The sequence below is a fragment of the Sus scrofa genome, chromosome 13 (assembly GCF_054392235.1).
Source record: "Sus scrofa isolate SSC_HxYL_T2T_F1_AM1 chromosome 13, Sscrofa_HxYL_maternal_Yorkshire_Landrace_v2.0, whole genome shotgun sequence".
Classification (NCBI taxonomy): Eukaryota; Metazoa; Chordata; class Mammalia; order Artiodactyla; family Suidae; genus Sus; species Sus scrofa.
In genome coordinates, this window is record NC_139395.1 from 139906576 (window position 1) to 139921338 (window position 14763).

A 14763-nucleotide genomic window follows, 5' to 3' on the forward strand; every position below is an offset into this window, starting at 1 on the left:
CATTTAATGTGTTTAAAACTATTTAGTAATATTTACTGATCACCTACTATGTATCAGTCACTGTGCATCTGGCACTTAGAAAACCCTTGGTTTTCACCTCCTGGGTCAAGTAAAAGAATCACCTAATTGATACAACTCTGAGAAGTAAAAATCCTTCCAATTTTCCAGATTAGGAAATTGGAACTTGGGGAGGTTAAGTGAGTGTGCCAAATTCTTACAATCAGGGACTGCAGAACCCAGGTTCTGCTTCTCATTTACTTCAATACATAGCTCTCCTGGGCACTGGAAGTGTGGGGTAGAGACAGTGCCAGAGGTTCTTCCTTTGCTTTCACCCTCTACATGTGAGGAGGAGTAGCCAGGGCTCAATTCAAGGAGGAGGGGAGCAAGGAGCTGGTCCTAGAAAAACAGTGACAAAGAAGGCACAGAATGGGACACTGACAAAGAAGGACTCAAGAACCAAGATAAAGAGAGAGGAATGTGCTGGGGTGTCCAGCAGGTATTGAGTAGACCACTCCGGCCAGACCTGAGAGGATTGTTTGGTGGTGTGAGGAAGTTGATTTGAATCCTGTGTTCATTTGTCTTTAGTCTTTGATGTAGCTGGATGATGGAGAACCTTGAATTACAAACTAAGAACGCATTTTACTACTTGTCAGTCAAGCCAAGAGCACTTATCGGCCATGTTTCCAGAGATGTAGATAAGCCTGTTCAGGAGAAATTGCTTCTTCTTATTGATATTAGGAAAGTTATGGGCTGGCCTTTCCTCACTGTTGCAATGGTAAACTGGAGATTTAGATTTGGGTTTGAGAATAGGGAAGAGACTAGCTTCTTTGACCTGCTTACTTGCTACTAGAATTGGGGGAAAAAATGAGAGTTCTTCACATGGTACCTGACACATACTTTCCTTGGGAGTCCCTAGAAATGTTTAGCAAAATAATTCAAAGATGCAGGATCCTGTAGCCCAGGCATTTAATTCTTAATCTGTCCTTTATCCCAAGTCTAACAAGAAGGAGCCATGAGTATTTTAGCGGAACGGTCACTTGAGGAAAATTGGTGTGAGGTAGCATTAACCTCAGCCTCATGGCTCAGCAAGGCTCAGAGAAGAGACCCAGGAGGCAGGAAGTCAAGGTGGGAGACATTTCATTGTCCTTGCAGGTGGTGGGAAGGTTGTCCAGGAAATCTTAAATTGGTTCATCTATTTACTCATTCATTCAGTTATGTATTTATTCATTCAACAAATATGTAGAGAAAATCCACTAGGTACTAGGCAGTGGGTCAAAGCTCTGAAAACAAGGGTGAACAAAGCAGACATAATTTCTACCCTCAAATAATTTACTAAACTTTTCTAAACTAATCATCCTAACATTGTTCTCCAGTTTTACAGTGTTTTAAGATGATGGACTATTACAGGATTCAAGACATCCAGCAAAGGGAGAGGACACTTGACTACACAGTGACTTCCCTGAGTCTAGAGGCAATTTCTGTACCTAGCAGGAGTTTGCTTTAAATTTCTACTAAAATACAGGAATCTAGAATTCATGTTTATAGGTATGCGCATCTGAACTTGAGACCTTTTATTAGGCTTGGTCTTGAAAGTCAAAAACAGAAGCAGGAGAGTTCCCGTCATGGCTCAGCAGAAACAAACCCGACTAGTATCCATGAGGACACAGGTTCAATTCCTGGCCTTGCTCAGTGGGTTAAGAATCCGGCATTGCCATGAGCTGTGGTGTAGGTCGCAGACATGGCTCGGATCCCATGTTGCTATGGCTGTGGTGTAGGCCGGCAGCTGCAGCTCGACCCCTGGCCTGAGAATTTCCACGTGCTGCAGATACAGGTCTAAAAAGACAAAAAACCAAACAAACCAGAAATAGGGAGATAGTTTTCTTCCTTCTGGAGCAAAACAAAGTAGGATAGAGCAACCATAGGCCAAGTCCTCTCATGGAAGCTGAGGAATACAAAGCTCTGTCACGGTTTTTTTTACCAAAAACAAAACTAATAAATAAATGAAAAAACAAAAACAAAAACAAACACCGAACACAAAAAAATTTACCCTCTCTCCAAGTCTAATGAATTACAAAGTCCAGAAAGCATGAGACTGGCTTCCTTTTGCTCCAGGCTTGGTGATTTAACTGGTTCTGACAAGAAAAAATGGTCTTAAGAAGTTCACCATCAGGAGGATGGTACAAAGCACATATGCAGCAATCAGTTCATTTCTTTAGTCTATCCCTCCATCCTCATCACCTAGCTGCATCAGTCACTCTTCAAAGCTCATGACATATTGTGAGATAACTTAATGTTGCTATGTAACTTTTCTGAGTGTCAGTTTCTCCATCTGTAAAATAGTGCAATTTTTGAGGGGGGCACTGTAAGAATGAAGTGATACCATATAAGCAATTTGCCAAATATAGTATGTGGCACCTAGCTGGAACCTAATACTTGCATATCACGACATCTAGGAAAAGTAAAATACTTTTTTAAGAAGGTTTGTTCCCCCCTCACATTTTGTGAGAGAAATTGGGCAAAAAAAAAAAAAAAGTAGAATTTTATTATTAATATTTTCCCCAGTCAGGATTGAATTTCCTTAGGTTATTAATCCCAAGAATGGTGAAAAGCTCCAGTGAGTGTGTATTGGAAAGTCCCTTGCCAACTGTTAAGTGCCCTCCACATCTGAGGGGCCAGCTGAGGCTTGAAGGGCCTGGTCCCTGCCTTTGCACAGGAATTCGGGAGTCTTGGGGCCAGGGTCCCTGTGAGGAAGAGGCCTCATTATCAGGCCTGCATGCCTGTTAATGAGGACCACTAGCACCAAGAAGAAGTTTTCCACCATCAGGCCTTCTTATGACTCCAATTTGTGCAGCCTATGGCTGCTCGGCTTCCTGAAGCCTGGGCCTCAGAGGCCCTTAATAGTCAAGGTCACCTGGGTGAATCTCCGCCCACCTCTAGCCAGCATGGCTGATTTCCTAAGAGAAGACAAATGATAATAATCCCATCTCGAGGAAAGAGAGACACTTCTAATTAACAATGTGGGGCAGATGACCCAGGGCTGAGCAGAAAGGCAGGATGCAGATGGCGCTACTGTTGCTTCTCCCTCACTGCATCCTTGCCTGTCTTAGGGCAGGCTAATGACCATCTATCTCACTGAAGGCCTCTCTGAAACTGTCTCCAGGGGCACCTCTGGGAGGCACAAAGGCCAGTCCTTCCAGAGCCTTCTGATACCAGCTCCATCACATGTGTTTTCTTGCCAACAGACCCAAGGTGACAGTTCAACCCTCCACTTTGATGTAGATCTCAAGAAGAAGCCACCTCTAAATGGACTAATTTCCTTTCTCAAAACAAACAAACAAATAAACAAACAGAAAGACCCAAGACCCAAACTAAAACCAAAACCCCACATATACTTATTCATTATTCCAACTATTGCTCTTCTAGGGTAGTGACTGGCTCTCAAACTTCAAAATCACCTGAAAACACTATAAACAGCAGGAGCCTTCCTTCCATGACACTCCGCAGTCCTAAGAACACCAGGGGATCCTAATTAGGTGATTCTTAGACCACACTTTGAAGTACACTGTTCTGAAGGTTGAAAATTGAATACAGAACCTATTTCACGGAGTGTTAAAACTGGAAGAGACTTCAAGGATAGCTAGAACAACCTCTCACCCTACAAATGAGACAGCACCATATGGTGGATAAAGGCACGGGCTCTAGAAACTGCCAGGTTAAATTCCTGGCTTAGCCTCTTACACGCAGTATGATTTGGGGCAAGTTACTTAAATTCTCTGTGCTTCAATTTCCTCATCTATAAAATGGGGGTAATTACATACCTCACAAGAAATTCTAGAAGTATAAATAATATAGACAAAATAGTGAGAAAGTGCCTGCCATGTAGTAAGCATTCAATAGATATTATTTGCATAATTCACAATTCAGAGAAACAGAACCACTTGAAGCAGTATATAGAACAAAGAATATATTACAAGGATTGGGCCACACACAATTGTGGGAGCTGATTTGCAGGCTATGTAGGGCTGTGGTTTCTGCATTTGGTGCTGGACCTGAAGTCAGCAGGGCTAGAAATGTAGAAGGAAAAATAGACATAAAGTAGAGATACCAAGAACAGACTAGACCCTGTAAGAATTAGCAGGAACAGTATCTGTCTCTCACCTCCTTCAACCTCAATGTTGCTGTTGACCTATAAGAAGAGCTGGCATCCTGCACTACAGAGTAGCACCTGCGTTTGGCCCAGGACTCAGGGAAGCTGAAGGTGGGGGATCTAGCAGAAGCTGTAGGAGATGAAGGCCTGACTCTATCCCAGACAGACCATTCAAGTAAGCTAGCAGGCCAGCAACAATGTGCATGAGCTGCAACAGTGCCTGCCCTCACTGACCTTCTGGGTGCAAAAAAGGCTCTCCTTTGTGTCCCCGATCTACAACTCACATGACCCCAACCTGGAACTTGTGGTCAATTCTAACTTGGAACCATATAAAGAAGAGACTTCTAGGATTTGTAGTTTCAGCTTCATTAAACTGATACTATACAAAGCCATCAAATTATCTATTTCTCTACTACTTATCAGAAAACAGAAAAGGAATGTAACTTAATCAAGGTCACAGAGCAAATCTCCAGGAGAAGATTGACAAGGCCTAGGCCTATTCTTTTCTACTTCTATTTTCCAAGCCTTCTGGTTAATACAAAGATCCTGAGAGCATGACCATCTGAATGTTCTTTGGACCTACAGACAGAAGGGAGTAATGGATCCAATTCAATAATATATTTACTGAGGGTCTGCTGGGTGCCTGGTATTCTACCCCTAGGCAGGAAGTAATCCTGCTCACAGAGAAACTGCTCGAAGAGAAGACAACTGCATCAGTAAGGACAATAAAAGGCTGAAGAGACACACACTTCAAGAAAAGGATGATGGTAGTATTTTGGGATGGAGCTTGACGAAGAAAAATGGGACACAAGATAACATCAGGGACTTTTGCATAATATCCAAAGTTTAGGGAGTTGCCATTGTGGCCCAGCAGAAACAAATTCTACTAGCATCCATGAGGAGTGGGATCTATCCCTGGCCTCGCTCAGTGGGTTAAGGATCCAGTGTTGCCATTAGCTGTGGTGTAGGTTGCAGGCATGGCCCAGATCCCGAGTTGCTGTGGCTGTGGCGTAGGCTGGCAGCCGTAGCTCTGATTCAACCGCTAGCCTGGGAACTTCCATATGCCGCAGGTATGGCCCTAAAAAGAAAGAAAGAAAAATCCAAAGTTTATTAAATCTAGTTCCTATTTTATCCCTTAATATTCTGCCCTGGTGAAGCAGGACATATGGTTTGTCTGGAACTGAGAGGCTTCCAGGGATGCTGTGCAGAAACCAGAAAGTCTCTGACAGGGAGTTCCCATTGCAGCCCAGTGGTTAACGAACCCCATGACCAGTGTCCATGAGGACTCGGGTTCAATTGCCAGCCTTGCTCAGTGGGTTAAGGATCCCACATTACCATGAGCTGTAGTGTAGGTCATAGAAGTGGCTCAGATCCCGTGTTGCCACTACACAGCCAGCAGCTACAGCTCCGATTCAACCCCTAGCCTGGGAACCTCCATATGCAGCGAGCGCACCCCTAAAAAGAAAGTCTCTGACGAACTGGGATGAATTGATCATCTTTAGGCCCGACAAAACAGTGACTTACCCAAAGAAAACAACAAGTTAAATGCAAAGCCAGCTTCAGATTCAAGTACAGTACAATCTTCTCTTGGCTATTTTCCTCCAATGTACCAATGCCCATTGGACTTGGTTTTGTGTTGGGTCTCTGAGAATTTTACTTCGGCTTTTTCAGTGACTTTGGCTTCACTGTTGCCTTCCTGATTCATCCAAATTAAGAAGAACTTGAGGAAGGCACCCATATTCAAAGCACCCAGGACTGCCAAGACAAAAGGACCTTAAACAGGAAAGAAGGTAGTGGAGCCCATGTTTCATTGTCAGTGCTGAGATGGCCACTTAAAAAATTCTCTAGCTCTTTGGTTGAAAAGTTTGAAATAATGAGGGACGCTTATCAAGACCTTTAGCTTTCACCATACAATCATCATATCAGATGAATCACCTTCCGGATCTACCAACCAGGGTCTTTGTTTGGCTTGCACAACTAAAATTAGCAGCCCATTCACAATCCATAATGGCTGGGGAATTATCTCATACACATGGGACAAAGGAGAAGGATCCGAAGAGAGGGGCCTCTTCCCTAAGTCTCATCCAAGAGATTCTTCTCATTAAAGAGGCACTCTCAAGCGTCCAATTTGCTGCAATTATAGCAATCAAAAAAGCATTCAGCCTCCTTCCGCACCTGACAAGCCAGCTCATGCATTCTCTCCAATAGTGGTGGGGTGGATGTTAATATAGTTCCCATCCCCCCCCCCCCCCCCCCGGTTGCAGCTACAGCCATCAATCCCACCCGACTCCCACCCTCACAGCTGGAGTTGGTTCCCAGTCCAAGGGACACAGTCATGTCAACATTATACGGTAGACCTGTGGCTGCCCAGAACCACCCCAGAGCTCATCGTTCTCCAGCGAAAGAGACCAATTAGCCCTTGATGTTGGCTTACATATTTCTATCCCACAAAGCTGGAAGAGGACTGATTATAGACAACTTCCTCCATTTTGTAAGTTTCTAAGGGCTGATAAAGAAGGTCCCGCTGTGATAACAGGTGCAGGTGTAGCACCATGGAGAAGACCGGGCTTGTCTGATTGCTACATTGTGCCAGCCTCCAATGGCACTTGAATGGGAGCTTTGTGAGTATACAGTCTCCCTAGATTGCAGGGACCGGCTGCTGCTGGTGGTGGGGTGTAAGTCTGTTGATTAAAGGCCCATTAACAAAGCGCAAATAACTCTCAACTTCCTCTTCTCACCTGCTTCTTTGTTTCAGTTTAATGGCTCTTGGGGAAGCTGAAAATGTTATTTAATTATTCCTAACCTCCATGCTGCTGCTATGAGGACTCCTTCTAGAGTGTGCCATCCCCAGCAAGGCATCTGTAAACATACTTATGAACCACTCCAGGCTTTCCAGTAGATGTAAGAAGTCTGCAACCCCTCCAAAGAGTCAGGCTGGTATTGAGTCATCTCTGACTGGTATTGGATCACCTCTGTGCTACTCCCTTGAAACACTCTGGCTGCCCCACCCATTTCCATCTGGCTGGAGGACCACTGCCCTTAGGTTACTACTTACCATGTTTCTCTCAATTTCTGCTGTGAGTCTTTCAGAAACAATGTGCAAATATTTACTGCTGTTAAATATGGTCACTCAGCCCAGTGAGACACGCTGTCACTTTCTTTTTTTCAGTCTCCCTATCTGTAAAATGGAGATAATAGGGATAATCAGACCTTCTTCAGGGGTTGTTATGAGTCTTAAATGAGATAATGTCTGCAGAATTAGTAATGGTTGATTGAATAGCTGCTCTGCTGAAGGTCACTACTATTTTTGTTATTGTTTCTGTCATACCAATTGTTAGGTTGTCTTTAAATAACTTCCTCCCGAATGTCTATCTCCCAATCCGATAAGTTCTCCTAGAGTAGGTCACTTCTAGAGTTTTCTATTTGCCACGAAATCTGCCAGGCAGTCAGAATGTGGAAAGAGCACTTGCTTGGGAGCCAGAAGCTTCAGGCTAGAGCCCTGACCCCGCCCAGCATTACCAGGTCTCTCTGGTTGTCTACCGACAGGTGTCTTTTTATCTCCTCTGTGCCCTCATTCTTCCTTCCCTGCTTATGTACCTTAAAAAACACCCTCAGAGTTCCTGCTATGGCTCAGCAGGTTACAAACCCAACTAGTATCCATGAGGATGCAGGTTCAATCCCTGGCCTCACTTAGGGGTTAAAGATCTGGTGTTGTCACAAGCTGTGGTGTAGGATGCAGATGTAGCTCTGATTGAACCCCTAGCCTGGGAACTTCCAAATGCTGGAGGTGTGGCCCTAGAAAGCAAATAAAAAACAAACAAAAAAAAGCACCCTCCTACCTTGGCCACTCCTTCTTCCAGCTCAAATCAAATGCCCACCTTCCAGAATCCCTTCTCTGGTCGCTCCAGTCTACACAGGCCTTCTTCTCCTAGTTCCTTTGTGTTAGCACCACAAAACTTAGTAATTACTTTTTAAAAGCCCCACATTAATATGGAAAACATACAATCTTTATATTTCTGCAAAACTTCTTCCCCTTACTGTGTTTTCTACATTTATACAGCACTTTAGGGCAAAGATAAGCAATCAGTGGCCCAGTGGCCAAATCCGGCCTGATTTCTCATATTATCTGGCCTAGAGATAAGAATAGTTTTTGTATTTTAAATGGTTGGAAAAAATAAAAAGAATAATCTTTCATGACATGAAAATTACATGAAGATTCAATTTCAACATCCATAAAGTGTTGGGGTTTTTTTGTTTTGTTTTGTTGTCTTTTTAGGGCCACACCTGCAACATATGGAGGTTCCCAGGCTAGGGGTCAAATCAGAGCCGCTGGCCTACACCACAGCCATAGCAATGCCAGATCCAAGCCGCATCTGCGACATACACCACAGCTCATGGCAATATCAGATCCTTAACCCACCGAGCAAGGCCAGGGATCGAACCCACGTACTCATGGATACTGGTTGGGTTCGTTAACCACTGAGCCAGGACAGGCATTTCCAATAAAGCTTTATCAGAACCAACCACACCCATTGTTACGTATTATCTACAACTGCCTGCATACTACAATGATAGACTTGAGTATCTGTAACAGAGACTGTATAATCTACAACATTTGAATTATTTACTACCTGGCCCTTTACAAAGTTTTCTGACCCTAACTTTAAGTATAAAAATCCCTTCACATTTGCACATTCATTTGGTTTTTTGCAATAGGCCTGTAATAACATCTCCATGTTTGGAAGCTCAGAAAAGTGAAGCCACTTTTCCAAGGCTGCACGGCTTCAAAGTTGTAGAGCTGGTAGTCTCCAGCCCACTCTCCTGACCACACACAGACTTACACCACTCGCCAATCCAGCCAACATGGAGGAAATTCGTTGTCTTATAATTCATTCTCCATCACATGCCTCACTTAAAGTATCTCCAGGGAGCTCCCTCCAGAAATCTGGGCACGCAGAAATGAGACCTTGCATCGGTGCCTCCCTAGTCTCTCTGAAATGAGGTGTTAACTGTTAGCAAATAAAAGTTATCAATAACTGGTAAATAGAATGGATAAGCAATGAGGACCTATGGTATAGCACAGGGAACTACATCCAGTTTCTTGGGATAGAACATGATGGAAGATAATATCAAAAAAAGAATGTATATATATGTATGACTGGGTCACTGTGTTGTACAGCAGAAATTGACTCAACACTGTAAATAAACTATACCCTAATAAAAATAAATTTAATAATTAAAAAAAATAAAAAAAAAAAAAACACTGGTAAATAGCCTCTGCTCTTGGGCGGTGGTGGAGCTGGCTGGACCCACAAGGCCTGCATCCTGTTAACCATAACTCCCTCCTTGGCTGACTCTGGTAAGGTTTTCATTAGAGAAAGTTATGCTGGTGACCACTGATTGCCAGCAAAATGTGCAAATGAGCAGCAGCTAGTCTTTGGGAGAGACAGATGGGATTCTGCTCCCCATCCAAGGCACTCTCGGGTAGCTGACTGCCTGCCTAACCCCCTTTCTGAATCTCTCACTGTCTTCCCTCTTTTCCTGAGCTCACTGGCTCTTAGTTTCTCCCTCATTTGTCCTTGGTCTTAAGCCACACTCTTTCCCTAGGGACTTCTCTTATTCTTTTCTAGGGGCTGGGTGACTTCGGGCTAGTTACTTGCCCTAACTGAGGTAGGTGTTCTCATCTGTTGAGTGGAGATAACACCTCTATTTGCAACACAGTTGATAGGATCACATGTGATAATCTGTGTTAAGTGCACTTGGCACAGCACCTAGCATATTTGCTGGACTCAATCAGTGATAGTACAGTGATAATTCTGTGTCCTCCTTTTGAGTCTTGACAGAAGCAGGTACTAAACTTCATCCCAGGAGTCTATTTCTTCTCCCAGGAACTTTATGACTTGGGCATAATCTTCCCTCTATCCTGGTCCTCCAGTTCTCAAGTCCCTTGACATTTTCTCATAGCTCAATTGCCAGGAAATGTCTGTTGATATGACGTCAGCCCTGGAGAAGGGGTTGTGTTTCTGGACTAGAGCCGAGGCCCCTCAGAGGGAACTCCAGGGGCCCTCCCTGGTCACTGGGGACAATGACCAGGCCTTGCTCTCTCCCACAAACCAGTGTTTCCAGGCCCCCAGTGGAAAGCACCTTCCTGAGGCTGTATGGAGTGTCCATGAGTGGAGCTGAAACTACTGACTACTGCCTCTGTGGAGACTCCCATTTGGGTAATGGGTATTTTGTTAGTTAGCTTTTTTTCAGAGAAACAAAACTAATAGGACATGTGTTTAGAGAGAAACAGATTTATTATCAAGAATAGGCTCACACAACCATGGAGGCCATCCAAAATCTATAGTGTGAACCCGCAAGTTAAAGCACAAGAGAGCTAATGGTGAGATTCCAGTGCAAGTTAAAGCACAAAAGAGCTAATGGTGGACACCCAGGACAGCTGATGGTGCAGAAGAAGTCCAAAGGTAGACTACTAGAGAATTCCCTCTTTCTCCAGGACACTGGGTGGTTTGTTTGTTTTTTTCTGTGTGTGTGTGTATGTGTGTGTGTGTGTGTGTGTGTGTGTGTGTGTGCGAGAGTGTGTGTGAGTATGTGTGTGTGTCTTTTTTGGGCCACACCTACAGCATATGGAGGTTTCCAGGCTAGGGGTCTAATTGGAGCTGTTGCTGCCGTTCCTGGTGTAGGGCCAGATCCAAGCCACATCTGCAACCTATATCACAACTCATGGCAATGCCGGATCCTTAACCTACTGAGCAAGGCCAGGGATCGAACCTGCAACCTCATGGTTCCTAGTGGGATTTGTTAACCACTGAGCCACGATGGGCTCTGTAGAATTTTTTTAATCCAGGGTCTATAAGGGAAAAATTGTGAAAGACTTTGACATTTAGTGGTTGTCCTGATTAGCTCATCCACCTGGGCTATCCTTGTCTTTGACTAGGCAATTTTTTAACTCAGTACAGATGGAAATTAAGTTGTAGAAAACTGATAGTAATGGAAATAACCCCTGTCCATAGAAATGCAAATTTTTTTGTCTAATGGAATAAAATTTGTGATTGCCCTGTATATAGTGACTACTTTTGATTCCTTTCGTAAATTCATTCCAACATTCCATATTTGACTAAAAATATGTGATACCATGAGTTTTCTTTTTTTTAATTACTTTTATTTTTTCCATTATACCTGGTTTGTAGTGTTCTGTCAATTTTCTACTGTACAGTAAAGTGACCCAGTCACACATACATGTACACATTCTTTTTCTCACGTTATCCTCCATCATGCTCCATCATAAGTGACTAGATATAGTTCCCTCTGTGCTATACAGTAGGATCTCATTGCTTATCCACTCCAAAGGCAATAGTTTGCATCTATTAATCCCAGATTTCCAGTCCATCCCTCTCCCTCCTGCTTCCCCTTGGAAACCACAAGTCTGTTCTCCAAGTCCATAAGTTTGCTTTCTATGGAAAGGTTCATTTGTGCTATATATTAGAGTCCAGATATATGTGCTATCATATGGTATTTTTCTTTCTCTTCCTGCCTTACTTCACTTAGTGGTGTGAGAGTTTGTAGTTCCATCCATGTTGCTGCAAATGACATTATTTTGGCTGAGTAGTATTCCATTGTGTATATATACCACATCTTCTTAATCCATTCATCTGTTGATGGACATTTAGGTTGTTTCCATGTCTTAGCTATTGTGAATAGTGCTGCAATGAACATATGCATGCACGTATCTTTTTCAAGGAAAGTTTTGTCCAGATAGATGCCCAAGAGTGGGATTGTTGGATTATATGGTAATTCTATGTTTAGTTTTCTGAGGTACCTCCATACTGTTTTCCATAGTGGTTGTACCAATTTATATTCCCCCAACAGTGTAGGAGGGCACCCTTTTCTCTACATCCTCTCCAGCATTTTTTATTTGTGTGAGTTTTCTTTTGAATTCATGGTAACATCTACTGGTTCCATCATTTATTAATGAGTTAAATAAAATCTTTGGCATGTATTCATTTTATATCTGAAAAAATATGATTATATAAATATGATTATTTTATATCTGAATCACGATTATATCCTCTTTTAAAATGTATCCTTTAGTAGTTCTTAGTGTAAACAATACATAGACCTTATTTTCCCAGACTCCATTATGTCCCCACACCTTACTCAAAGAATAAACTGAAGCTCCTGTGAGCTGCTGAACATCATAGAGAATAGCTCATTTTGTAAAGTTTTGTAGCTGTTTTTTATTTTCATCATCTCATTCGATTCCTACAATCAGCCTGGGTAAGCACCTATCATTCCCATTTTGCAAATGAGGAAAATGAAGGCCAGAGGAAAAGACACATTTTATAAAACCAAGATCCACAGAGGTAAAGGAGGCAGAGCCATGACCTCAGCATAAGTTTCTTGTCTCTAGGTCCTACATTCATCCTCTTCATTAAGCCATGTCTTCTTTCTCTGTGAGAAATGCTGTAGCTCCTGCCTGGCAGCTGGATCCCAGCGTGGGAGAACTGATGTTTCAGAAAAAAATGGGCCAAGAATTTCGATGTAATGGAAGTTCTGAGAAGTCACAGTTTCATCACCCAGAATGTTATTCAACTCCCTTTTTCATTTTTCCCCTTGAGAACAAAAGCCGGTTTTACATTTTAATGGATTTAATTACTGCATGGAGATCAGAACAGATAGGAAAGGAACAGGCAGTGAGGACGCAGTGATGGTCTATTGAGCAGCATTTGAATTAATTTGGAGCTTTCATCCCTGTGATTAGTGTGGTTATTAGTGTTAATACTTGAAGTTCGTGTTAACAGGGTGTTACTATGAATTTGAAGCATTAAAACAGGCCTGCTTTCCTAGTATTTGTTTATTTACTTATTAATCAGCCCATTCATAATTGCTACAGTGCTGACATATAAAATGCCCCCTGCATCCAACTTCCTGGCTCCACTTAATAAAGAGTAATACTGGGTCTCATTTAGTCAATGTTTAATGCTAATAGGTGGTCCTTATCTATTTTGGTGACTTCCCCACCATGGACATTCTCTCCTTTGTCCTTGGACTACCATAGAGAGGCAGATAAATTCTCAGAGCTCATGGAAACAGCCCAAATTGAAGCTTAGGTTACCAGATCTCCAGGAAAGCCATGCCTCCTCTCTGCGCCTCAGTTTCCCGGCTCTGAGATAAAAGATTTGTATGAGGTGATCCCCATTTCCTTTCAGTTCTATCACTCAGGGAACAAATCAAAATGGAGAGATGACCAGAGGGTGCCAGAAATGTACAGCCGTGACTAAGAGATCATCTAGCTTATTTTTTTTATTTTTTTATTTTTTATTTTTATTTTTTGTCTTTTTGCTATTTCTTGGACCACTCCCGTGGCATATGAAGGTTCCCAGGCTAGGGGTCGAATCGGAGCTGTAGCCGCCGGCCTACGCCAGAGCCACAGCAACGTGAGATCCGAGCTGCGTCTGCAACCTACACCACAGCTCACGGCAACGCCAACGCCAACGCCGGATTGTTAACCCACTGAGCAAGGGCAGGGATCGAACACGCAACCTCATGGTTCTTAGTCGGATTTGTTAACCACTGCGCCACAACGCAAACTCTTCATCTAGCTTATTACATTAATTCTTCAACAGAGAAAATGAGACCCAAAACTGGTTAGTGATGCCCAAGATCAGGTTGAAGGCAGAGTCAGAGACTGAACCTGAATGCAGACTTCTTCATTCCTAACCTAGTTCCATTTGCTTCTTTTTCTTTAGTTAGATCATAGTTTTAAAAACAGAGTACATAACATCAAACATTATGAGAACATATTACCAAATCATCAGACTCGGAGTTACCGTGGTGGCGCAGTGGAAACCTTTGTTAACCTTTGGCCATATTTTTCTCACTAGTTTCCTTTTTTTCTATCATTATAACATTAAAACCCAGCTGAATTCTAAATCCTCAAATGACCATTCTCATAAAAACCACCATCCTGAGGTTTATGTGTATTATTCCTATGCTGTTAATATTTTTATTGTCCATTTGATTTTTTAAACATTTTAATTGTTAATATTTTTATCATCCATTTGATTTTTTAAACATTTAAATTTTTCCCTTCTACTGGTTTGAATCATAGCTTCTATGCCTTGTCTTTTAGGTATTATCTTTACATTTTTAACCTCCTTGATATTCAAAGTGATCTCCATTTAATCAGAATCTATGTCCTCTTCCTAAGCAGAAGCACCAATAATCCTCATCCTGAATCCCATGTAATTGATTATCAACAATTTTGTTCTGTTTGTTTTAAATATTCTCAGTCACTGATTTTCTTAATAACTTGTGCTTATATAGATTTCATCACATTACTTACACACATTTTCTCATCATTGTATATAATTTCTTCAACACGTGGAAGATGATATTTCATTGTCCTAGTAGGTTTCTAGGTTTGCTACTAAGAAATTGTTTTATCACAATTTAGTCCTGTAGATAATTTCTCTTTAGTAATTTTAAAATCTTTTGGATAATTTCTCTTCAGTAATTTTAAAATCTTTTTTTGTTGGTGTTCTGAATTTTTACTTCAAAGTATGTTAATTGTGGATTCACTTTTTTTCTTTTTGCTGCTCTGGATGCACTGT

General features: G+C 42.2%; 1 long non-coding RNA gene across 2 annotated transcripts in view; it reads right to left on the reverse strand.

The window, feature by feature from the left end:
• The window catches only part of LOC110256384 (uncharacterized), a 288353-nt gene that overhangs the window by 108380 nt on the left and 165210 nt on the right, over positions 1 to 14763 (reverse strand). The window lies entirely within an intron of this gene.